This window comes from Pongo pygmaeus, chromosome 16 (assembly GCF_028885625.2).
Source record: "Pongo pygmaeus isolate AG05252 chromosome 16, NHGRI_mPonPyg2-v2.0_pri, whole genome shotgun sequence".
Classification (NCBI taxonomy): Eukaryota; Metazoa; Chordata; class Mammalia; order Primates; family Hominidae; genus Pongo; species Pongo pygmaeus.
The window spans coordinates 5,545,438-5,570,822 of NC_072389.2; positions in this window are offsets into that span (position 1 = coordinate 5,545,438).

Sequence of the window (25,385 nt, forward strand, 5' to 3'; positions counted from 1 at the left end):
TGTGAACATATTTACTTTTCCACCATAGGTCTCAAAGTGCCACAAATGTCCACTCGCAGATTCTACAAAAAGAGTGTTTCAAAGCTGCTCAATGAAAAGTAAGGTTCAACTCTGTGAGATGAATGCACACACGACAAAGGAATTTGTCAGAATCCTTCTGTCTCGTTATTATGTTAAGGTAATTCCTTTTCCACCATAGACCTAAGAGTGCTCCAAATGTCCACTTGTAGATTCTACAGAGAGTTTCAAAACTGCTCAATGAAAAGTAAGGTTCAACTCTGTGAGATGAATGCACACATCACAAAGAAGTTTGTCAGAATGCTTCTGTATATTTTTCATGGGAAGATAATTCCTTTTCCACCATAGGACACAAAGCACTCCAAATGTCCACTTTCAAATTCTACAAAAAGAGTGTTTCAAAGCTGCTCAATCAAAAGAAATGTCCAACCCTGTGAGATGAATGCACACATCACAAAATGTTTGTCAGAATGCTTCTGTCTGGTTTTTATGTGAAGATATTTCCTTTTCCACCATAGGCCCCAAAGTGCTCCAAACGGCCACTTGTAGATACTACAGAAAGAGTTGTTCAAAACTGCTCAATGAAACGTAAGGTACAATTCTCTGAGATGAATGTATACATGACTAAGAAGTTTTTCAGAATGCTTCTGTCTAGTTTTTATGAGAAGATATTTGCTTTTTCACCATAGGCCACAAAGCGCTCCAAATGTGCACTTGAAGATTCTCCAAAAAGTCATTCTAAGCTGCTCAACCAAAAGAAATGCTCCACTCTGTGAGATGAATGCACCCATCACAAAGAAGTTTCTCAGAATGCTTCTTCTTTTATTATTATTATTATTATTATTATTATTATTATTATTTTTATTATGCTTTAGGGTCTATGGTACATGTGCGCAACGTGCAGGTAAGTTGCATATGTATACATGTGCTGTGCCGGTGCGCTGCACCCCCAAACTCGTCATCTAGCATTAGGTATATCTCCCAATGCTATCCCACCCCCCTCCCCCCAGCTCACAACAGTCCCCGAAGTGTGATGTTCCCCTTCCTGTGTCCATGTGTTCTCATTGTTCAATTCTCACCTATGAGTGAGAAAACGTGGTGTTTGGTTTTTTGTTCTTGCGATAGTTTACTCTTCTGTCTAGTTATTATATGAAGATATTACCATTTCCACCATTGGCATCAAGGCGCACCAAATGACTACTTGCAGATTATATGAAAAAAATGTTTCAAAACTGCTCAATAAAAATTAAGGTTCAACTCCAACTCTGTGAGATGAAAGCACACATTTCAAAGAAGTTTGTCAGAATGCTTCTGTCTAGTATTTGTGTAAATATATTTCCTTTTCCAACACTGGTATCAAAGCACTCCAAATCTCCACTTGTAGATTCTACAAAAAGAGGGTTAGAAAACTGCTCAATGAAAACTAAGGTTCAACTCTGTGAGATGAATGTACACATCACAAAGAAGTTTGTCAGAATTCTTCTGCCTAGTTTTTATGTGAGGATATTTCATTTTCCACCACAGACCTCAAAGTGCTCCAAAACTCCACACGCAGATTCTACAAAAAGAGTGTTTGTGGGCTGCTCAATCCAAAGGAAGGTTGAACTTTGTGAGAAGAATGCACATATAACAAAGAAGATTGTCGGAATGCTTCTGTCTAATTTTTTTGTGAAGATATTTCCATTTCCACAATAGGCCTCAAAGCACTCCAAATGACCACTGGAAGATTCAACAAAAAGAGTGTTTCAAAACAGCTCAATGAAAAGTAAGGTTCAACTCTGTGAGATGAATGCACACATCACAAAGAAGTGTGTCAGAATGCTTCTGTCTAGTTATTATTTGAAGATACTTCCTTTTCCACCATAGGCCTAAATGCGCTCCAAATATCCACTTTCAGATTCTACAAAAATAGTGTTTCAAGTCTGCTCAATCAAAAGAAAGGTTCAACTCCGTGAGATGAATGCACCCATCACAAAGAACTTTGTCAGAATGCTTCTGGGTGGTTTTTAGGTGAAGATATTTCCTTTGAAACCATAGGCTTCAAAGCGTTCCAAATGTCCACTTGCAGATTCTACAAAAGGAGTGTTTCAAACTGCTCAATACAAAGAAAGGTTCAGCTCTGTGCAATGAATGCACACATCCCAAAGAAGTTTGTGAGAATGCTTCTGTCTATTTTTTGTGTGAAGAAATTTTCTTTTCCAACATAGGCCTCAAAGTCCTCCAAACGTCCACTTGTAGATTCTACAAAAATAGGGTTTCAAAACTGTTCAATGAAAGGAAGGTTCTACTCGCTGAGATGAATGCACACATTACAAAGGAGTTTGATGGAATGTTTCCGTATACTTTTTAAGTGAAGATATTCCCTTTTCCCCCATAGGCCTCTGTCTAATTATTATGTGAAGATAGTTCCTTTTCCACCATAGGCTCAAATGTGCACCAAAAGTCCACTTGCAGATTCTACAAAAAGAGTTTTTCAGAGCTGCTCAATCAAAAGAAATGTTCAACCCTGTGAGACGAATGCACACATCACAAAGAAGTTCGTCAGAATGCTTCTGGCTGGTTTTTATGTGAAGATATTTTTTATCCCACCATGGGCCTCAAAGCGCTCCAAGTGTCCACTTGCAGATTTTACCAAAAGAGTGTTTCAAAGCTTCTCCATCAAAAGAAAGGTTCAACTACGTGAGATGAGTGCACCCATCACAAAGAAGTTTCTCAGAATGCTTTTGTCTAGTTATTATATGAAGATGTTTCGTTATACACCACAGGCCTCAAGGCGCTCCAAATGTCTACCTGCAGATTCTATAAAAAGAGGATTTCAAAACTGCTCAATGACAACCAAGGTTCAACTCTGTGAGATGAATGCACAGAATACAAAGAAGTTTGTGAGAATGATTTGTCTGGTTTTAATGTGAAGATATCTCCTTTTCCACTACAGGCCTCCAAGAGCTCCAAATGTCCACTTGCAGATTCTACAAAAAGAGTGTTTCAAAACTGCTCAATGAAAACTAAGGTTCAACTCTGTGAGATGAATGCACACATCACAAAGAAGTTTGACGGAATTCTTCAATCTCGATTTATGTGAAGATATTACCTTCTCCACCATAGGCCTCAAAGCACTCCAAATGTCCACTTGCAGATTCTACAAAAACGGTGTTTCAGAGCTGCTCAAGCAAAGGAAAGGTTCAACTCTGTGAGATGAATGCACAAGTCACAAAGATGTTTGTGAGCATGCTTCAGTATATTTTTAATGTGAAAATATGTCCTTTTCCACCATTGGCATCAAAGTGCTCCAAATGTACACTTGCAGATACTACAAAAGGAGTGTTTCAAAACTGCACAATGAAAAGTATCATTCAACTCTGTGAGGTGAATGCACACATCACAAAGAAGTGTGTTAGAATACTTCCCTCTAATTTTATGTGAAGGTATTTCTTTTTCCACCATAGGCCTCAAAGCGCTCCAAATGTCCACTTGCAGATTCTACAAAGAAAGTGCTTCAAGGCTGCTCAATGAAAAGTAAGGTTCAACTCTGTGAGATGAATTCACAAATCATGAAGAAGTTTGTCAGAATTCTTCTGACTAGTTTTTATATGAAGATATTCCCTTTTCCACAATAGGCTTTAAAACGCTCCAAATGTCCTCTCGCAGATTCTACAAAAAGCGTGTTTCAAAGCTGCTCAATCAAAAGAAATGTTCCACTCTGTGAGATGAATGCACCCGTCACAGAGAAGTTTGTGAGAGTCCTTCTGTCTAGTTTCTATTTGAAGATATTTCCTTTCCCACCATAGGACTAAAGGTGCTCCAAATGTTCACTTGCAGATTCTACAAAAAGAGTTTTTTAAAACTGCTCATTGAAAACTAAAGTTCTACTCTGTGAGATGAATGCACACATCCAAAGTAGTTTGTCAGAATGCTTCTGTCTAGATTTTATGTGAAGGTATTTCCTTTTCCACCATTGGTCTCAAAGCGCTCGAAATGTCCACTTGCAGATTCTACAAAAGAGTGTTTAAAAGTTGCTTAATCAAAAGAAAGCTTCAACTCTGTGAGATGAATGCACACTTCACCAAGAAGGAGTTTGTCAGAATGCTTCTGTCTAGTTTTAATGTGAAGATATTTCCATTTACACAATAGGACTCAAAGCACTCCAAATGTCCACTGGCAGATTCTACATAAAGAGTGTTACAAAACTGCTCAATGAAAAGTAAGGTTCAATTCTGTGAGATAATTGCACACATCACAAAGAAGTTTGTCAGAATGCTTCTGTCTGGTTTTTATGTGAACATATTTACTTTTCCACCATAGGTCTCAAAGTGCCACAAATGTCCACTCGCAGATTCTACAAAAAGAGTGTTTCAAAGCTGCTCAATGAAAAGTAAGGTTCAACTCTGTGAGATGAATGCACACACGACAAAGGAATTTGTCAGAATCCTTCTGTCTCGTTATTATGTTAAGGTAATTCCTTTTCCACCATAGACCTAAGAGTGCTCCAAATGTCCACTTGTAGATTCTACAGAGAGTTTCAAAACTGCTCAATGAAAAGTAAAGTTCAACTCTGTGAGATGAATGCACACATCACAAAGAAGTTTGTCAGAATGCTTCTGTATATTTTTCATGTGAAGATAATTCCTTTTCCACCATAGGAAACAAAGCACTCCAAATGTCCACTTTCAAATTCTACAAAAAGAGTGTTTCAAAGCTGCTCAATCAAAAGAAATGTCCAACCCTGTGAGATGAATGCACACATCACAAAATGTTTGTCAGAATGCTTCTGTCTGGTTTTTATGTGAAGATATTTCCTTTTCCACCATAGGCCCCAAAGTGCTCCAAACGGCCACTTGTAGATACTACAGAAAGAGTTTTTCAAAACTGCTCAATGAAACGTAAGGTGGAATTCTCTGAGATGAATGTATACATGACTAAGAAGTTTTTCAGAATGCTTCTGTCTAGTTTTTATGAGAAGATGTTTGCTTTTTCACCATAGGCCACAAAGCGCTCCAAATGTGCACTTGAAGATTCTCCAAAAAGTCATTCTAAGCTGCTCAACCAAAAGAAATGCTCCACTCTGTGAGATGAATGCACCCATCACAAAGAAGTTTCTCAGAATGCTTCTTCTTTTATTATTATTAATATTATTATTATTATTATTATTATTATTATACTTTAGGGTCTATGGTACATGTGCGCAACGTGCAGGTAAGTTACATATGTATACATGTGCCGTGCCGGTGCGCTGCACCCCCCAAATCGTCATCTAGCATTAGGTATATCTCCCAATGCTATCCCACCTCCCTCCCCCCAGGACAAAACTGTCCCCGAAGTGTGATGTTCCCCTTCCTGTGTCCATGTGTTCTCATTGTTCAATTGTCACCTATGAGTGAGAAAACGTGGTGTTTGGTTTTTTGTTCTTGCGATAGTTTACTCTTCTGTCCAGTTATTATATGAAGATATTACCATTTCCACCATTGGCATCAAGGCGCACCAAATGTCTACTTGCAGATTATATGAAAAAAAATGTTTCAAAACTGCTCAATAAAAATTAAAGTTCAACTCCAACTCTGTGAGATGAAAGCACACATTTCAACGAAGTTTGTCAGAATGCTTCTGTCTAGTATTTGTGTAAATATATTTCCTTTTCCAACACTGGTATCAAAGCACTCCAAATCTCCACTTGTAGATTCTACAAAAAGAGGGTTTGAAAACTGCTCAATGAAAACTAAGGTTCAACTCTGTGAGATGAATGTACACATCACAAAGAAGTTTGTCAGAATTCTTCTTTCTGCCTAGTTTTGATGTGAGGATATTTCATTTTCCACCACAGACCTCAAAGTGCTCCAAAACTCCACACGCAGATTCTACAAAAAGAGTGTTTGTGGGCTGCTCAATCCAAAGGAAGGTTGAACTTTGTGAGAAGAATGCACATATAACAAAGAAGATTGTCGGAATGCTTCTGTCTAATTTTTTTGTGAAGATATTTCCATTTCCACAACAGGCCTCAAAGCACTCAAAATGACCACTGGAAGATTCAACAAAAAGAGTGTTTCAAAACAGCTCAAAGAAAAGTAACGTTCAACTCTGTGAGATGAATGCACACATCACAAAGAAGTGTGTCAGAATGCTTCTGTCTAGTTATTATTTGAAGATACTTCCTTTTCCACCATAGGCCTAAATGCGCTCCAAATATCCACTTTCAGATTCTACAAAAAGAGTGTTTCAAGTCTGCTCAATCAAAAGAAAGGTTCAACTCCGTGAGATGAATGCACACATCACAAAGAACTTTGTCAGAATGCTTCTGGGTGGTTTTTAGGTGAAGATATTTCCTTTGAAACCATAGGCTTCAAAGCGTTCCAAATGTCCACTTGCAGATTCTACAAAAAGAGTGTTTCAAACTGCTCAATACAAAGAAAGGTTCAGCTCTGTGCAATGAATGCACACATCCCAAAGAAGTTTGTGAGAATGCTTCTGTCTATTTTTTGTGTGAAGAAATTTTCTTTTCCAACATAGGCCACAAAGTCCTCCAAACGTCCACTTGTAGATTCTACAAAAATAGGGTTTCAAAACTGTTCAATGAAAGGAAGGTTCTACTCGCTGAGATGAATGCACACATTACAAAGGAGTTTGATGGAATGTTTCCGTATACTTTTTAAGTGAAGATATTCCCTTTTCCCCCATAGGCCTCTGTCTAATTATTATGTGAAGATAGTTCCTTTTCCACCGTAGGCTCAAATGTGCACCAAATGTCCACTTGCAGATTCTACAAAAAGAGTTTTTCAAAGCTGCTCAATCAAAAGAAAGGTTCAACCCTGTGAGACGAATGCACACATCACAAAGAAGTTCGTCAGAATGCTTCTGGCTGGTTTTTATGTGAAGATATTTTTTATCCCACCATGGGCCTCAAAGCGCTCCAAGTGTCCACTTGCAGATTCTACAAAAAGAGTGTTTCAAAGCTTCTCCATCAAAAGAAAGTTTCAACTACGTGAGATGAGTGCACCCATCACAAAGAAGTTTCTCAGAATGCTTTTGTCTAGTTATTATATGAAGATGGTTCGTTATACACCAGAGGCCTCAAGGCGCTCCAAATGTCTACCTGCAGATTCTATAAAAAGAGGATTTCAAAACTGCTCAATGACAACCAAGGTTCAACTCTGTGAGATGAATGCACAGAATACAAAGAAGTTTGTGAGAATGATTTGTCTGGTTTTAATGTGAAGATATCTCCTTTTCCACTACAGGCCTCCAAGAGCTCCAAATGTCCACTTGCAGATTCTACAAAAAGAGTGTTTCAAAACTGCTCAATGAAAACTAAGGTTCAACTCTGTGAGATGAATGCGCACATCACAAAGAAGTTTGACGGAATTCTTCAATCTCGATTTATGTGAAGATATTACCTTTTCCACCATAGGCCTCAAAGCACTCCAAATGTCCACTTGCAGATTCTACAAAAACGGTGTTTCAGAGCTGCTCAAGCAAAGGAAAGGTTCAACTCTGTGAGATGAATGCACAAGTCACAAAGATGTTTGTGAGCATGCTTCAGTATATTTTTAATGTGAAAATATTTCCTTTTCCACCATTGGCATCAAAGTGCTCCAAATGTACACTTGCAGATACTACAAAAGGAGTGTTTCAAAACTGCACAATGAAAAGTATCATTCAACTCTGTGAGGTGAATGCACACATCACAAAGAAGTGTGTTAGAATACTTCCCTCTAATTTTATGTGAAGGTATTTCTTTTTCCACCATAGGCCTCAAAGCGCTCCAAATGTCCACTTGCAGATTCTACAAAGAAAGTGCTTCAAGGCTGCTCAATGAAAAGTAAGGTTCAACTCTGTGAGATGAATTCACAAATCATGAAGAAGTTTGTCAGAATTCTTCTGACTAGTTTTTATATGAAGATATTCCCTTTTCCACAATAGGCTTTAAAACGCTCCAAATGTCCTCTCGCAGATTCTACAAAAAGCATGTTTCAAAGCTGCTCAATCAAAAGAAATGTTCCACTCTGTGAGATGAATGCACCCGTCACAGAGAAGATTGTGAGAGTCCTTCTGTCAAGTTTATATTTGAAGATATTTCCTTTCCCACCATAGGACTAAAGGTGCTCCAAATGTTCACTTGCAGATTCTACAAAAAGAGTTTTTTAAAACTGCTCATTGAAAACTAAAGTTCTACTCTGTGAGATGAATGCACACATCCAAAGTAGTTTGTCAGAATGCTTCTGTCTAGATTTTATGTGAAGGTATTTCCTTTTCCACCATTGGTCTCAAAGCGCTCGAAATGTCCACTTGCAGATTCTACAAAAGAGTGTTTAAAAGTTGCTTAATCAAAAGAATGTTTCAACTCTGTGAGATGAATGCACACTTCACCAAGAAGGAGTTTGTCAGAATGCTTCTGTCTAGTTTTTATGTGAAGATATTTCCATTTACACAATAGGACTCAAAGCACTCCAATTGTCCACTGGCAGATTCTACATAAAGAGTGTTACAAAACTGCTCAATGAAAACTAAGGTTCAATTCTGTGAGATAATTGCACACATCACAAAGAAGTTTGTCAGAATGCTTCTGTCTGGTTTTTATGTGAACATATTTACTTTTCCACCATAGGTCTCAAAGTGCCACAAATGTCCACTCGCAGATTCTACAAAAAGAGTGTTTCAAAGCTGCTCAATGAAAAGTAAGGTTCAACTCTGTGAGATGAATGCACACACGACAAAGGAATTTGTCAGAATCCTTCTGTCTCGTTATTATGTTAAGGTAATTCCTTTTCCACCATAGACCTAAGAGTGCTCCAAATGTCCACTTGTAGATTCTACAGAGAGTTTCAAAACTGCTCAATGAAAAGTAAGGTTCAACTCTGTGAGATGAATGCACACATCACAAAGAAGTTTGTCAGAATGCTTCTGTATATTTTTCATGGGAAGATAATTCCTTTTCCACCATAGGACACAAAGCACTCCAAATGTCCACTTTCAAATTCTACAAAAAGAGTGTTTCAAAGCTGCTCAATCAAAAGAAATGTCCAACCCTGTGAGATGAATGCACACATCACAAAATGTTTGTCAGAATGCTTCTGTCTGGTTTTTATGTGAAGATATTTCCTTTTCCACCATAGGCCCCAAAGTGCTCCAAACGGCCACTTGTAGATACTACAGAAAGAGTTGTTCAAAACTGCTCAATGAAACGTAAGGTACAATTCTCTGAGATGAATGTATACATGACTAAGAAGTTTTTCAGAATGCTTCTGTCTAGTTTTTATGAGAAGATATTTGCTTTTTCACCATAGGCCACAAAGCGCTCCAAATGTGCACTTGAAGATTCTCCAAAAAGTCATTCTAAGCTGCTCAACCAAAAGAAATGCTCCACTCTGTGAGATGAATGCACCCATCACAAAGAAGTTTCTCAGAATGCTTCTTCTTTTATTATTATTATTATTATTATTATTATTATTATTATTTTTATTATGCTTTAGGGTCTATGGTACATGTGCGCAACGTGCAGGTAAGTTGCATATGTATACATGTGCTGTGCCGGTGCGCTGCACCCCCAAACTCGTCATCTAGCATTAGGTATATCTCCCAATGCTATCCCACCCCCCTCCCCCCAGCTCACAACAGTCCCCGAAGTGTGATGTTCCCCTTCCTGTGTCCATGTGTTCTCATTGTTCAATTCTCACCTATGAGTGAGAAAACGTGGTGTTTGGTTTTTTGTTCTTGCGATAGTTTACTCTTCTGTCTAGTTATTATATGAAGATATTACCATTTCCACCATTGGCATCAAGGCGCACCAAATGACTACTTGCAGATTATATGAAAAAAATGTTTCAAAACTGCTCAATAAAAATTAAGGTTCAACTCCAACTCTGTGAGATGAAAGCACACATTTCAAAGAAGTTTGTCAGAATGCTTCTGTCTAGTATTTGTGTAAATATATTTCCTTTTCCAACACTGGTATCAAAGCACTCCAAATCTCCACTTGTAGATTCTACAAAAAGAGGGTTAGAAAACTGCTCAATGAAAACTAAGGTTCAACTCTGTGAGATGAATGTACACATCACAAAGAAGTTTGTCAGAATTCTTCTGCCTAGTTTTTATGTGAGGATATTTCATTTTCCACCACAGACCTCAAAGTGCTCCAAAACTCCACACGCAGATTCTACAAAAAGAGTGTTTGTGGGCTGCTCAATCCAAAGGAAGGTTGAACTTTGTGAGAAGAATGCACATATAACAAAGAAGATTGTCGGAATGCTTCTGTCTAATTTTTTTGTGAAGATATTTCCATTTCCACAATAGGCCTCAAAGCACTCCAAATGACCACTGGAAGATTCAACAAAAAGAGTGTTTCAAAACAGCTCAATGAAAAGTAAGGTTCAACTCTGTGAGATGAATGCACACATCACAAAGAAGTGTGTCAGAATGCTTCTGTCTAGTTATTATTTGAAGATACTTCCTTTTCCACCATAGGCCTAAATGCGCTCCAAATATCCACTTTCAGATTCTACAAAAATAGTGTTTCAAGTCTGCTCAATCAAAAGAAAGGTTCAACTCCGTGAGATGAATGCACCCATCACAAAGAACTTTGTCAGAATGCTTCTGGGTGGTTTTTAGGTGAAGATATTTCCTTTGAAACCATAGGCTTCAAAGCGTTCCAAATGTCCACTTGCAGATTCTACAAAAGGAGTGTTTCAAACTGCTCAATACAAAGAAAGGTTCAGCTCTGTGCAATGAATGCACACATCCCAAAGAAGTTTGTGAGAATGCTTCTGTCTATTTTTTGTGTGAAGAAATTTTCTTTTCCAACATAGGCCTCAAAGTCCTCCAAACGTCCACTTGTAGATTCTACAAAAATAGGGTTTCAAAACTGTTCAATGAAAGGAAGGTTCTACTCGCTGAGATGAATGCACACATTACAAAGGAGTTTGATGGAATGTTTCCGTATACTTTTTAAGTGAAGATATTCCCTTTTCCCCCATAGGCCTCTGTCTAATTATTATGTGAAGATAGTTCCTTTTCCACCATAGGCTCAAATGTGCACCAAAAGTCCACTTGCAGATTCTACAAAAAGAGTTTTTCAGAGCTGCTCAATCAAAAGAAATGTTCAACCCTGTGAGACGAATGCACACATCACAAAGAAGTTCGTCAGAATGCTTCTGGCTGGTTTTTATGTGAAGATATTTTTTATCCCACCATGGGCCTCAAAGCGCTCCAAGTGTCCACTTGCAGATTCTACCAAAAGAGTGTTTCAAAGCTTCTCCATCAAAAGAAAGGTTCAACTACGTGAGATGAGTGCACCCATCACAAAGAAGTTTCTCAGAATGCTTTTGTCTAGTTATTATATGAAGATGTTTCGTTATACACCACAGGCCTCAAGGCGCTCCAAATGTCTACCTGCAGATTCTATAAAAAGAGGATTTCAAAACTGCTCAATGACAACCAAGGTTCAACTCTGTGAGATGAATGCACAGAATACAAAGAAGTTTGTGAGAATGATTTGTCTGGTTTTAATGTGAAGATATCTCCTTTTCCACTACAGGCCTCCAAGAGCTCCAAATGTCCACTTGCAGATTCTACAAAAAGAGTGTTTCAAAACTGCTCAATGAAAACTAAGGTTCAACTCTGTGAGATGAATGCACACATCACAAAGAAGTTTGACGGAATTCTTCAATCTCGATTTATGTGAAGATATTACCTTCTCCACCATAGGCCTCAAAGCACTCCAAATGTCCACTTGCAGATTCTACAAAAACGGTGTTTCAGAGCTGCTCAAGCAAAGGAAAGGTTCAACTCTGTGAGATGAATGCACAAGTCACAAAGATGTTTGTGAGCATGCTTCAGTATATTTTTAATGTGAAAATATGTCCTTTTCCACCATTGGCATCAAAGTGCTCCAAATGTACACTTGCAGATACTACAAAAGGAGTGTTTCAAAACTGCACAATGAAAAGTATCATTCAACTCTGTGAGGTGAATGCACACATCACAAAGAAGTGTGTTAGAATACTTCCCTCTAATTTTATGTGAAGGTATTTCTTTTTCCACCATAGGCCTCAAAGCGCTCCAAATGTCCACTTGCAGATTCTACAAAGAAAGTGCTTCAAGGCTGCTCAATGAAAAGTAAGGTTCAACTCTGTGAGATGAATTCACAAATCATGAAGAAGTTTGTCAGAATTCTTCTGACTAGTTTTTATATGAAGATATTCCCTTTTCCACAATAGGCTTTAAAACGCTCCAAATGTCCTCTCGCAGATTCTACAAAAAGCGTGTTTCAAAGCTGCTCAATCAAAAGAAATGTTCCACTCTGTGAGATGAATGCACCCGTCACAGAGAAGTTTGTGAGAGTCCTTCTGTCTAGTTTCTATTTGAAGATATTTCCTTTCCCACCATAGGACTAAAGGTGCTCCAAATGTTCACTTGCAGATTCTACAAAAAGAGTTTTTTAAAACTGCTCATTGAAAACTAAAGTTCTACTCTGTGAGATGAATGCACACATCCAAAGTAGTTTGTCAGAATGCTTCTGTCTAGATTTTATGTGAAGGTATTTCCTTTTCCACCATTGGTCTCAAAGCGCTCGAAATGTCCACTTGCAGATTCTACAAAAGAGTGTTTAAAAGTTGCTTAATCAAAAGAAAGCTTCAACTCTGTGAGATGAATGCACACTTCACCAAGAAGGAGTTTGTCAGAATGCTTCTGTCTAGTTTTAATGTGAAGATATTTCCATTTACACAATAGGACTCAAAGCACTCCAAATGTCCACTGGCAGATTCTACATAAAGAGTGTTACAAAACTGCTCAATGAAAAGTAAGGTTCAATTCTGTGAGATAATTGCACACATCACAAAGAAGTTTGTCAGAATGCTTCTGTCTGGTTTTTATGTGAACATATTTACTTTTCCACCATAGGTCTCAAAGTGCCACAAATGTCCACTCGCAGATTCTACAAAAAGAGTGTTTCAAAGCTGCTCAATGAAAAGTAAGGTTCAACTCTGTGAGATGAATGCACACACGACAAAGGAATTTGTCAGAATCCTTCTGTCTCGTTATTATGTTAAGGTAATTCCTTTTCCACCATAGACCTAAGAGTGCTCCAAATGTCCACTTGTAGATTCTACAGAGAGTTTCAAAACTGCTCAATGAAAAGTAAAGTTCAACTCTGTGAGATGAATGCACACATCACAAAGAAGTTTGTCAGAATGCTTCTGTATATTTTTCATGTGAAGATAATTCCTTTTCCACCATAGGAAACAAAGCACTCCAAATGTCCACTTTCAAATTCTACAAAAAGAGTGTTTCAAAGCTGCTCAATCAAAAGAAATGTCCAACCCTGTGAGATGAATGCACACATCACAAAATGTTTGTCAGAATGCTTCTGTCTGGTTTTTATGTGAAGATATTTCCTTTTCCACCATAGGCCCCAAAGTGCTCCAAACGGCCACTTGTAGATACTACAGAAAGAGTTTTTCAAAACTGCTCAATGAAACGTAAGGTGGAATTCTCTGAGATGAATGTATACATGACTAAGAAGTTTTTCAGAATGCTTCTGTCTAGTTTTTATGAGAAGATGTTTGCTTTTTCACCATAGGCCACAAAGCGCTCCAAATGTGCACTTGAAGATTCTCCAAAAAGTCATTCTAAGCTGCTCAACCAAAAGAAATGCTCCACTCTGTGAGATGAATGCACCCATCACAAAGAAGTTTCTCAGAATGCTTCTTCTTTTATTATTATTAATATTATTATTATTATTATTATTATTATTATACTTTAGGGTCTATGGTACATGTGCGCAACGTGCAGGTAAGTTACATATGTATACATGTGCCGTGCCGGTGCGCTGCACCCCCCAAATCGTCATCTAGCATTAGGTATATCTCCCAATGCTATCCCACCTCCCTCCCCCCAGGACAAAACTGTCCCCGAAGTGTGATGTTCCCCTTCCTGTGTCCATGTGTTCTCATTGTTCAATTGTCACCTATGAGTGAGAAAACGTGGTGTTTGGTTTTTTGTTCTTGCGATAGTTTACTCTTCTGTCCAGTTATTATATGAAGATATTACCATTTCCACCATTGGCATCAAGGCGCACCAAATGTCTACTTGCAGATTATATGAAAAAAAATGTTTCAAAACTGCTCAATAAAAATTAAAGTTCAACTCCAACTCTGTGAGATGAAAGCACACATTTCAACGAAGTTTGTCAGAATGCTTCTGTCTAGTATTTGTGTAAATATATTTCCTTTTCCAACACTGGTATCAAAGCACTCCAAATCTCCACTTGTAGATTCTACAAAAAGAGGGTTTGAAAACTGCTCAATGAAAACTAAGGTTCAACTCTGTGAGATGAATGTACACATCACAAAGAAGTTTGTCAGAATTCTTCTTTCTGCCTAGTTTTGATGTGAGGATATTTCATTTTCCACCACAGACCTCAAAGTGCTCCAAAACTCCACACGCAGATTCTACAAAAAGAGTGTTTGTGGGCTGCTCAATCCAAAGGAAGGTTGAACTTTGTGAGAAGAATGCACATATAACAAAGAAGATTGTCGGAATGCTTCTGTCTAATTTTTTTGTGAAGATATTTCCATTTCCACAACAGGCCTCAAAGCACTCAAAATGACCACTGGAAGATTCAACAAAAAGAGTGTTTCAAAACAGCTCAAAGAAAAGTAACGTTCAACTCTGTGAGATGAATGCACACATCACAAAGAAGTGTGTCAGAATGCTTCTGTCTAGTTATTATTTGAAGATACTTCCTTTTCCACCATAGGCCTAAATGCGCTCCAAATATCCACTTTCAGATTCTACAAAAAGAGTGTTTCAAGTCTGCTCAATCAAAAGAAAGGTTCAACTCCGTGAGATGAATGCACACATCACAAAGAACTTTGTCAGAATGCTTCTGGGTGGTTTTTAGGTGAAGATATTTCCTTTGAAACCATAGGCTTCAAAGCGTTCCAAATGTCCACTTGCAGATTCTACAAAAAGAGTGTTTCAAACTGCTCAATACAAAGAAAGGTTCAGCTCTGTGCAATGAATGCACACATCCCAAAGAAGTTTGTGAGAATGCTTCTGTCTATTTTTTGTGTGAAGAAATTTTCTTTTCCAACATAGGCCACAAAGTCCTCCAAACGTCCACTTGTAGATTCTACAAAAATAGGGTTTCAAAACTGTTCAATGAAAGGAAGGTTCTACTCGCTGAGATGAATGCACACATTACAAAGGAGTTTGATGGAATGTTTCCGTATACTTTTTAAGTGAAGATATTCCCTTTTCCCCCATAGGCCTCTGTCTAATTATTATGTGAAGATAGTTCCTTTTCCACCGTAGGCTCAAATGTGCACCAAATGTCCACTTGCAGATTCTACAAAAAGAGTTTTTCAAAGCTGCTCAATCAAAAGAAAGGTTCAACCCTGTGAGACGAATGCACACATCACAAAGAAGTTCGTCAGAATGCTTCTGGCTGGTTTTTATGTGAAGATATTTTTTATCCCACCATGGGCCTCAAAGCGCTCCAAGTGTCCACTTGCAGATTCTACAAAAAGAGTGTTTCAAAGCTTCTCCATCAAAAGAAAGTTTCAACTACGTGAGATGAGTGCACCCATCACAAAGAAGTTTCTCAGAATGCTTTTGTCTAGTTATTATATGAAGATGGTTCGTTATACACCAGAGGCCTCAAGGCGCTCCAAATGTCTACCTGCAGATTCTATAAAAAGAGGATTTCAAAACTGCTCAATGACAACCAAGGTTCAACTCTGTGAGATGAATGCACAGAATACAAAGAAGTTTGTGAGAATGATTTGTCTGGTTTTAATGTGAAGATATCTCCTTTTCCACTACAGGCCTCCAAGAGCTCCAAATGTCCACTTGCAGATTCTACAAAAAGAGTGTTTCAAAACTGCTCAATGAAAACTAAGGTTCAACTCTGTGAGATGAATGCGCACATCACAAAGAAGTTTGACGGAATTCTTCAATCTCGATTTATGTGAAGATATTACCTTTTCCACCATAGGCCTCAAAGCACTCCAAATGTCCACTTGCAGATTCTACAAAAACGGTGTTTCAGAGCTGCTCAAGCAAAGGAAAGGTTCAACTCTGTGAGATGAATGCACAAGTCACAAAGATGTTTGTGAGCATGCTTCAGTATATTTTTAATGTGAAAATATTTCCTTTTCCACCATTGGCATCAAAGTGCTCCAAATGTACACTTGCAGATACTACAAAAGGAGTGTTTCAAAACTGCACAATGAAAAGTATCATTCAACTCTGTGAGGTGAATGCACACATCACAAAGAAGTGTGTTAGAATACTTCCCTCTAATTTTATGTGAAGGTATTTCTTTTTCCACCATAGGCCTCAAAGCGCTCCAAATGTCCACTTGCAGATTCTACAAAGAAAGTGCTTCAAGGCTGCTCAATGAAAAGTAAGGTTCAACTCTGTGAGATGAATTCACAAATCATGAAGAAGTTTGTCAGAATTCTTCTGACTAGTTTTTATATGAAGATATTCCCTTTTCCACAATAGGCTTTAAAACGCTCCAAATGTCCTCTCGCAGATACTACAAAAAGCGTGTTTCAAAGCTGCTCAATCAAAAGAAATGTTCCACTCTGTGAGATGAATGCACCCGTCACAGAGAAGTTTGTGAGAGTCCTTCTGTCTAGTTTCTATTTGAAGATATTTCCTTTCCCACCATAGGACTAAAGGTGCTCCAAATGTTCACTTGCAGATTCTACAAAAAGAGTTTTTTGAAACTGCTCATTGAAAACTAAAGTTCTACTCTGTGAGATGAATGCACACATCCAAAGTAGTTTGTCAGAATGCTTCTGTCTAGATTTTATGTGAAGGTATTTCCTTTTGCACCATTGGTCTCAAAGCGCTCGAAATGTCCACTTGCAGATTCTACAAAAGGGTGTTTAAAAGTTGCTTAATCAAAAGAAAGTTTCAACTCTGTGAGATGAATGCACACTTCACCAAGAAGGAGTTTGTCAGAATGCTTCTGTCTAGTTTTTATGTGAAGATATTTCCATTTACACAATAGGACTCAAAGCACTCCAAATGTCCACTGGCAGAATCTACATAAAGAGTGTTACAAAACTGCTCAATGAAAAGTAAGGTTCAATTCTGTGAGATAATTGCACACATCACAAAGAAGTTTGTCAGAATGCTTCTGTCTGGTTTTTATGTGAACATATTTACTTTTCCACCATAGGTCTCAAAGTGCCACAAATGTCCACTCGCAGATTCTACAAAAAGAGTGTTTCAAAGCTGCTCAATGAAAAGTAAGGTTCCACTCTGTGAGATGAATGCACACACGACAAAGGAATTTGTCAGAATCCTTCTGTCTCGTTATTATGTTAAGGTAATTCCTTTTCCACCATAGACCTAAGAGTGCTCCAAATGTCCACTTGTAGATTCTACAGAGAGTTTCAAAACTGCTCAATGAAAAGTAAAGTTCAACTCTGTGAGATGAATGCACACATCACAAAGAAGTTTGTCAGAATGCTTCTGTATATTTTTCATGTGAAGATAATTCCTTTTCCACCATAGGAAACAAAGCACTCCAAATGTCCACTTTCAAATTCTACAAAAAGAGTGTTTCAAAGCTGCTCAATCAAAAGAAATGTCCAACCCTGTGAGATGAATGCACACATCACAAAATGTTTGTCAGAATGCTTCTGTCTGGTTTTTATGTGAAGATATTTCCTTTTCCACCATAGGCCCAAAAGTGCTCCAAACGGCCACTTGTAGATACTACAGAAAGAGTTTTTCAAAACTGCTCAATGAAACGTAAGGTACAATTCTCTGAGATGAATGTATACATGACTAAGAAGTTTTTCAGAATGCTTCTGTCTAGTTTTTATGAGAAGATATTTGCTTTTTCACCATAGGCCACAAAGCGCTCCAAATGTGCACTTGAAGATTCTCCAAAAAGTCATTCTAAGCTGCTCAACCAAAAGAAATGCTCCACTCTGTGAGATGAATGCACCCATCACAAAGAAGTTTCTCAGAATGCTTCTTCTTTTATTATTATTAATATTATTATTATTATTATTATTATTATTATTATACTTTAGGGTCTATGGTACATGTGCGCAACGTGCAGGTAAGTTACATATGTATACATGTGCCGTGCCGGTGCGCTGCACCCCCCAACTCGTCATCTAGCATTAGGTATATCTCCCAATGCTATCCCACCCACCTACCCCCAGCTCAAAACAGTCCCTGAAGTGTGATGTTCCCCTTCCTGTGTCCATGTGTTCTCATTGTTCAATTCTCACCTATGAGTGAGAAAACGTCGTGTTTGTTTTTTTGTTCTTGCGATAGTTTACTCTTCTGTCTAGTTATTATATGAAGATATTACCATTTCCACCAATGGCATCAAGGCGCACCAAATGTCTACTTGCAGATTATATGAAAAAAATGTTTCAAAACTGCTCAATAAAAATTAAGGTTCAACTCCAACTCTGTGAGATGAAAGCACACATTTCAAAGAAGTTTGTCAGAATGCTTCTGTCTAGTATTTGTGTAAATATATTTCCTTTTCCAACACTGGTATCAAAGCACTCCAAATCTCCACTTGTAGATTCTACAAAAAGAGGGTTTGAAAACTGCTCAATGAAAACTAAGTTTCAACTCTGTGAGATGAATGTACACATCACAAAGAAGTTTGTCAGAATTCTTCTGCCTAGTTTTTATGTGAGGATATTTCATTTTCCACCACAGACCTCAAAGTGCTCCAAAACTCCACACGCAGATTCTACAAAAAGAGTGTTTGTGGGCTGCTCAATCCAAAGGAAGGTTGAACTTTGTGAGAAGAATGCACATATAACAAAGAAGATTGTCGGAATGCTTCTGTCTAATTTTTTTGTGAAGATATTTCCATTTCCACAATTGGCCTCAAAGCACTCCAAATGACCACTGGAAGATTCAACAAAAAGAGTGTTTCAAAACAGCTCAAAGAAAAGTAACGTTCAACTCTGTGAGATGAATGCACACATCACAAAGAAGTGTGTCAGAATGCTTCTGTCTAGTTATTATTTGAAGATACTTCCTTTTCCACCATAGGCCTAAATGCGCTCCAAATATCCACTTTCAGATTCTACAAAAAGAGTGTTTCAAGTCTGCTCAATCAAAAGAAAGGTTCAACTCCGTGAGATGAATGCACACATCACAAAGAACTTTGTCAGAATGCTTCTGGGTGGTTTTTAGGTGAAGATATTTCCTTTGAAACCATAGGCTTCAAAGCGTTCCAAATGTCCACTTGCAGATTCTACAAAAAGAGTGTTTCAAACTGCTCAATACAAAGAAAGGTTCAGCTCTGTGCAATGAATGCACACATCCCAAAGAAGTTTGTGAGAATGCTTCTGTCTATTTTTTGTGTGAAGAAATTTTCCTTTCCAACATAGGCCACAAAGTCTTCCAAACGTCCACTTGTAGATTCTACAAAAATAGGGTTTCAAAACTGTTCAATGAAAGGAAGGTTCTACTCGCTGAGATGAATGCACACATTACAAAGGAGTTTGATGGAATGTTTCCGTATACTTTTTAAGTGAAGATATTCCCTTTTCCCCCGTAGGCCTCTGTCTAATTATTATGTGAAGATAGTTCCTTTTCCACCGTAGGCTCAAATGTGCACCAAATGTCCACTTGCAGATTCTACAAAAAGAGTTTTTCAAAGCTGCTCAATCAAAAGAAAGGTTCAACCCTGTGAGACGAATGCACACATCACAAAGAAGTTCGTCAGAATGCTTCTGGCTGGTTTTTATGTGAAGATATTTTTTTATCCCACCATGGGCCTCAAAGCGCTCCAAGTGTCCACTTGCAGATTCTACAAAAAGAGTGTTTCAAAGCTTCTCCATCAAAAGAAAGTTTCAACTACGTGAGATGAGTGCACCCATCACAAAGAAGTTTCTCAGAATGCTTCTGTCTAGTTATTATATGAAGATGTTTCGTTATACACCAGAGGCCTCAAGGCGCTCCAAATGTCTACCTGCAGATTCTATAAAAAGAGGATTTCAAAACTGCTCAATGACAACCAAGGTTCAACTCTGTGAGATGAATGCACAGAATACAAAGAAGTTTGTGAGAATGATTTGTCTGGTTTTAATGTGAAGATATCTCCTTTTCCACTACAGGCCTCCAAGAGCTCCAAATGTCCACTTGCAGATTCTACAAAAAGAGTGTTTCAAAACTGCTCAATGAAAACTAAGGTTCAACTCTGTGAGATGAATGCACACATCACAAAGAAGTTTGACGGAATTCTTCAATCTCGATTTATGTGAAGATATTACCTTTTCCACCATAGGCCTCAAAGCACTCCAAATGTCCACTTGCAGATTCTACAAAAACGGTGTTTCAGAGCTGCTCAAGCAAAGGAAAGGTTCAACTCTGTGAGATGAATGCACAAGTCACAAAGATGTTTGTGAGCATGCTTCAGTATATTTTTAATGTGAAAATATTTCCTTTTCCACCATTGGCATCAAAGTGCTCCAAATGTACACTTGCAGATACTACAAAAGGAGTGTTTCAAAACTGCACAATGAAAAGTATCATTCAACTCTGTGAGGTGAATGCACACATCACAAAGAAGTGTGTTAGAATACTTCCCTCTAATTTTATGTGAAGGTATTTCTTTTTCCACCATAGGCCTCAAAGCGCTCCAAATGTCCACTTGCAGATTCTACAAAGAAAGTGCTTCAAGGCTGCTCAATGAAAAGTAAGGTTCAACTCTGTGAGATGAATTCACAAATCATGAAGAAGTTTGTCAGAATTCTGCTGACTAGTTTTTATATGAAGATATTCCCTTTTCCACAATAAGCTTTAAAACGCTCCAAATGTCCTCTCGCAGATTCTACAAAAAGCGTGTTTCAAAGCTGCTCAATCAAAAGAAATGTTCCACTCTGTGAGATGAATGCACCCGTCACAGAGAAGTTTGTGAGAGTCCTTCTGTCTAGTTTCTATTTGAAGATATTTCCTTTCCCACCATAGGACTAAAGGTGCTCCAAATGTTCACTTGCAGATTCTACAAAAAGAGTTTTTTAAAACTGCTCATTGAAAACTAAAGTTCTACTCTGTGAGATGAATGCACACATCCGAAGTAGTTTGTCAGAATGCTTCTGTCTAGATTTTATGTGAAGGTATTTCCTTTTCCACCATTGGTCTCAAAGCGCTCGAAATGTCCACTTGCAGATTCTACAAAAGAGTGTTTAAAAGTTGCTTAATCAAAAGAAAGTTTCAACTCTGTGAGATGAATGCACACTTCACCAAGAAGGAGTTTGTCAGAATGCTTCTGTCTAGTTTTAATGTGAAGATATTTCCATTTACACAATAGGACTCAAAGCACTCCAAATGTCCACTGGCAGATTCTACATAAAGAGTGTTACAAAACTGCTCAATGAAAAGTAAGGTTCAATTCTGTGAGATAATTGCACACATCACAAAGAAGTTTGTCAGAATGCTTCTGTCTGGTTTTTATGTGAACATATTTACTTTTCCACCATAGGTCTCAAAGTGCCACAAATGTCCACTCGCAGATTCTACAAAAAGAGTGTTTCAAAGCTGCTCAATGAAAAGTAAGGTTCAACTCTGTGAGATGAATGCACACACGACAAAGGAATTTGTCAGAATCCTTCTGTCTCGTTATTATGTTAAGGTAATTCCTTTTCCACCATAGACCTAAGAGTGCTCCAAATGTCCACTTGTAGATTCTACAGAGAGTTTCAAAACTGCTCAATGAAAAGTAAGGTTCAACTCTGTGAGATGAATGCACACATCACAAAGAAGTTTGTCAGAATGCTTCTGTATATTTTTCATGGGAAGATAATTCCTTTTCCACCATAGGACACAAAGCACTCCAAATGTCCACTTTCAAATTCTACAAAAAGAGTGTTTCAAAGCTGCTCAATCAAAAGAAATGTCCAACCCTGTGAGATGAATGCACACATCACAAAATGTTTGTCAGAATGCTTCTGTCTGGTTTTTATGTGAAGATATTTCCTTTTCCACCATAGGCCCCAAAGTGCTCCAAACGGCCACTTGTAGATACTACAGAAAGAGTTTTTCAAAACTGCTCAATGAAACGTAAGGTACAATTCTCTGAGATGAATGTATACATGACTAAGAAGTTTTTCAGAATGCTTCTGTCTAGTTTTTATGAGAAGATATTTGCTTTTTCACCATAGGCCACAAAGCGCTCCAAATGTGCACTTGAAGATTCTCCAAAAAGTCATTCAAAGCTGCTCAACCAAAAGAAATGCTCCACTCTGTGAGATGAATGCACCCATCACAAAGAAGTTTCTCAGAATGCTTCTTCTTTTATTATTATTATCATTATTATTATTATTATTATTATTATTATTATACTTTAGGCTCTATGGTACATGTGCGCAACATGCAGGTAAGTTACATATGTATACATGTGCCGTGCTGGTGCGCTGCACCCCCTAACTCGTCATCTAGCATTAGGTATATCTCCCAATGCTATCCCACCCCCTCCCCCCAGCCCACAACAGTCCCCGAAGTGTGATGTTCCCCTTCCTGTGTCCATGTGTTCTCATTGTTCAATTCTCACCTATGAGTGCGAAAACGTGGTGTTTGGTTTTTTGTTCTTGCGATAGTTTACTCTTCTGTCTAGTTATTATATGAAGATATTACCTTTTCCACCATTGGCATCAAGGCGCCCCAAATGTCTACTTGCAGATTATATGAAAAAAATGTTTCAAAACTGCTCAATAAAAATTAAGGTTCAACTCCAACTCTGTGAGATGAAAGCACACATTTCAAAGAAGTTTGTCAGAATGCTTCTGTCTAGTATTTGTGTAAATATATTTCCTTTTCCAACACTGGTATCAAAGCACTCCAAATCTCCACTTGTAGATTCTACAAAAAGAGGGTTTGAAAACTGCTCAATGAAAACTAAGGTTCAACTCTGTGAGATGAATGTACACATCACAAAGAAGTTTGTCAGAATTCTTCTGCCTAGTTTTTATGTGAGGATATTTCATTTTCCACCACAGACCTCAAAGTGCTCCAAAACTCCACACGCAGATTCTACAAAAAGAGTGTTTGTGGGCTGCTCAATCCAAAGGAAGGTTGAACTTTGTGAGAAGAATGCACATATAACAGAGAAGATTGTCGGAATGCTTCTGTCTAATTTTTTTGTGAAGATATTTCCATTTCCACAATAGGCCTCAAAGCACTCAAAATGACCACTGGAAGATTCAACAAAAAGAGTGTTTCAAAACAGCTCAAAGAAAAGTAACGTTCAACTCTGTGAGATGAATGCACACATCACAAAGAAGTGTGTCAGAATGCTTCTGTCTAGTTATTATTTGAAGATACTTCCTTTTCCACCATAGGCCTAAATGCGCTCCAAATATCCACTTTCAGATTCTACAAAAAGAGTGTTTCAAGTCTGCTCAATCAAAAGAAAGGTTCAACTCCGTGAGATGAATGCACACATCACAAAGAACTTTGTCAGAATGCTTCTGGGTGGTTTTTAGGTGAAGATATTTCCTTTGAAACCATAGGCTTCAAAGCGTTCCAAATGTCTACTTGCAGATTCTACAAAAAGAGTGTTTCAAACTGCTCAATACAAAGAAAGGTTCAGCTCTGTGCAATGAATGCACACATCCCAAAGAAGTTTGTGAGAATGCTTCTGTCTATTTTTTGTGTGAAGAAATTTTCTTTTCCAACATAGGCCACAAAGTCCTCCAAACGTCCACTTGTAGATTCTACAAAAATAGGGTTTCAAAACTGTTCAATGAAAGGAAGGTTCTACTCGCTGAGATGAATGCACACATTACAAAGGAGTTTGATGGAATGTTTCCGTATACTTTTTAAGTGAAGATATTCCCTTTTCCCCCATAGGCCTCTGTCTAATTATTATGTGAAGATAGTTCCTTTTCCACCGTAGGCTCAAATGTGCACCAAATGTCCACTTGCAGATTCTACAAAAAGAGTTTTTCAAAGCTGCTCAATCAAAAGAAAGGTTCAACCCTGTGAGACGAATGCACACATCACAAAGAAGTTCGTCAGAATGCTTCTGGCTGGTTTTTATATGAAGATATTTTTTATCCCACCATGGGCCTCAAAGCACTCCAAGTGTCCACTTGCAGATTCTACAAAAAGAGTGTTTCAAAGCTTCTCCATCAAAAGAAAGTTTCAACTACGTGAGATGAGTGCACCCATCACAAAGAAGTTTCTCAGAATGCTTTTGTCTAGTTATTATATGAAGATGTTTCGTTATACACCAGAGGCCTCAAGGCGCTCCAAATGTCTACCTGCAGATTCTATAAAAAGAGGATTTCAAAACTGCTCAATGACAACCAAGGTTCAACTCTGTGAGATGAATGCACAGAATACAAAGAAGTTTGTGAGAATGATTTGTCTGGTTTTAATGTGAAGATATCTCCTTTTCCACTACAGGCCTCCAAGAGCTCCAAATGTCCACTTGCAGATTCTACAAAAAGAGTGTTTCAAAACTGCTCAATGAAAACTAAGGTTCAACTCTGTGAGATGAATGCACACATCACAAAGAAGTTTGACGGAATTCTTCAATCTCGATTTATGTGAAGATATTACCTTTTCCACCATAGGCCTCAAAGCACTCCAAATGTCCACTTGCAGATTCTACAAAAACGGTGTTTTAGAGCTGCTCAAGCAAAGGAAAGGTTCAACTCCGTGAGATGAATGCACAAGTCACAAAGATGTTTGTGAGCATGCTTCAGTATATTTTTAATGTGAAAATATGTCCTTTTCCACCATTGGCATCAAAGTGCTCCAAATGTACACTTGCAGATACTACAAAAGGAGTGTTTCAAAACTGCACAATGAAAAGTATCATTCAACTCTGTGAGGTGAATGCACACATCACAAAGAAGTGTGTTAGAATACTTCCCTCTAATTTTATGTGAAGGTATTTCTTTTTCCACCATAGGCCTCAAAGCGCTCCAAATGTCCACTTGCAGATTCTACAAAGAAAGTGCTTCAAGGCTGCTCAATGAAAAGTAAGGTTCAACTCTGTGAGATGAATTCACAAATCATGAAGAAGTTTGTCAGAATTCTTCTGACTAGTTTTTATATGAAGATATTCCCTTTTCCACAATAGGCTTTAAAACGCTCCAAATGTCCTCTCGCAGATTCTACAAAAAGCGTGTTTCAAAGCTGCTCAATCAAAAGAAATGTTCCACTCTGTGAGATGAATGCACCCGTCACAGAGAAGTTTGTGAGAGTCCTTCTGTCTAGTTTCTATTTGAAGATATTTCCTTTCCCACCATAGGACTAAAGGTGCTCCAAATGTTCACTTGCAGATTCTACAAAAAGAGTTTTTTAAAACTGCTCATTGAAAACTAAAGTTCTACCCTGTGAGATGAATGCACACATCCAAAGTAGTT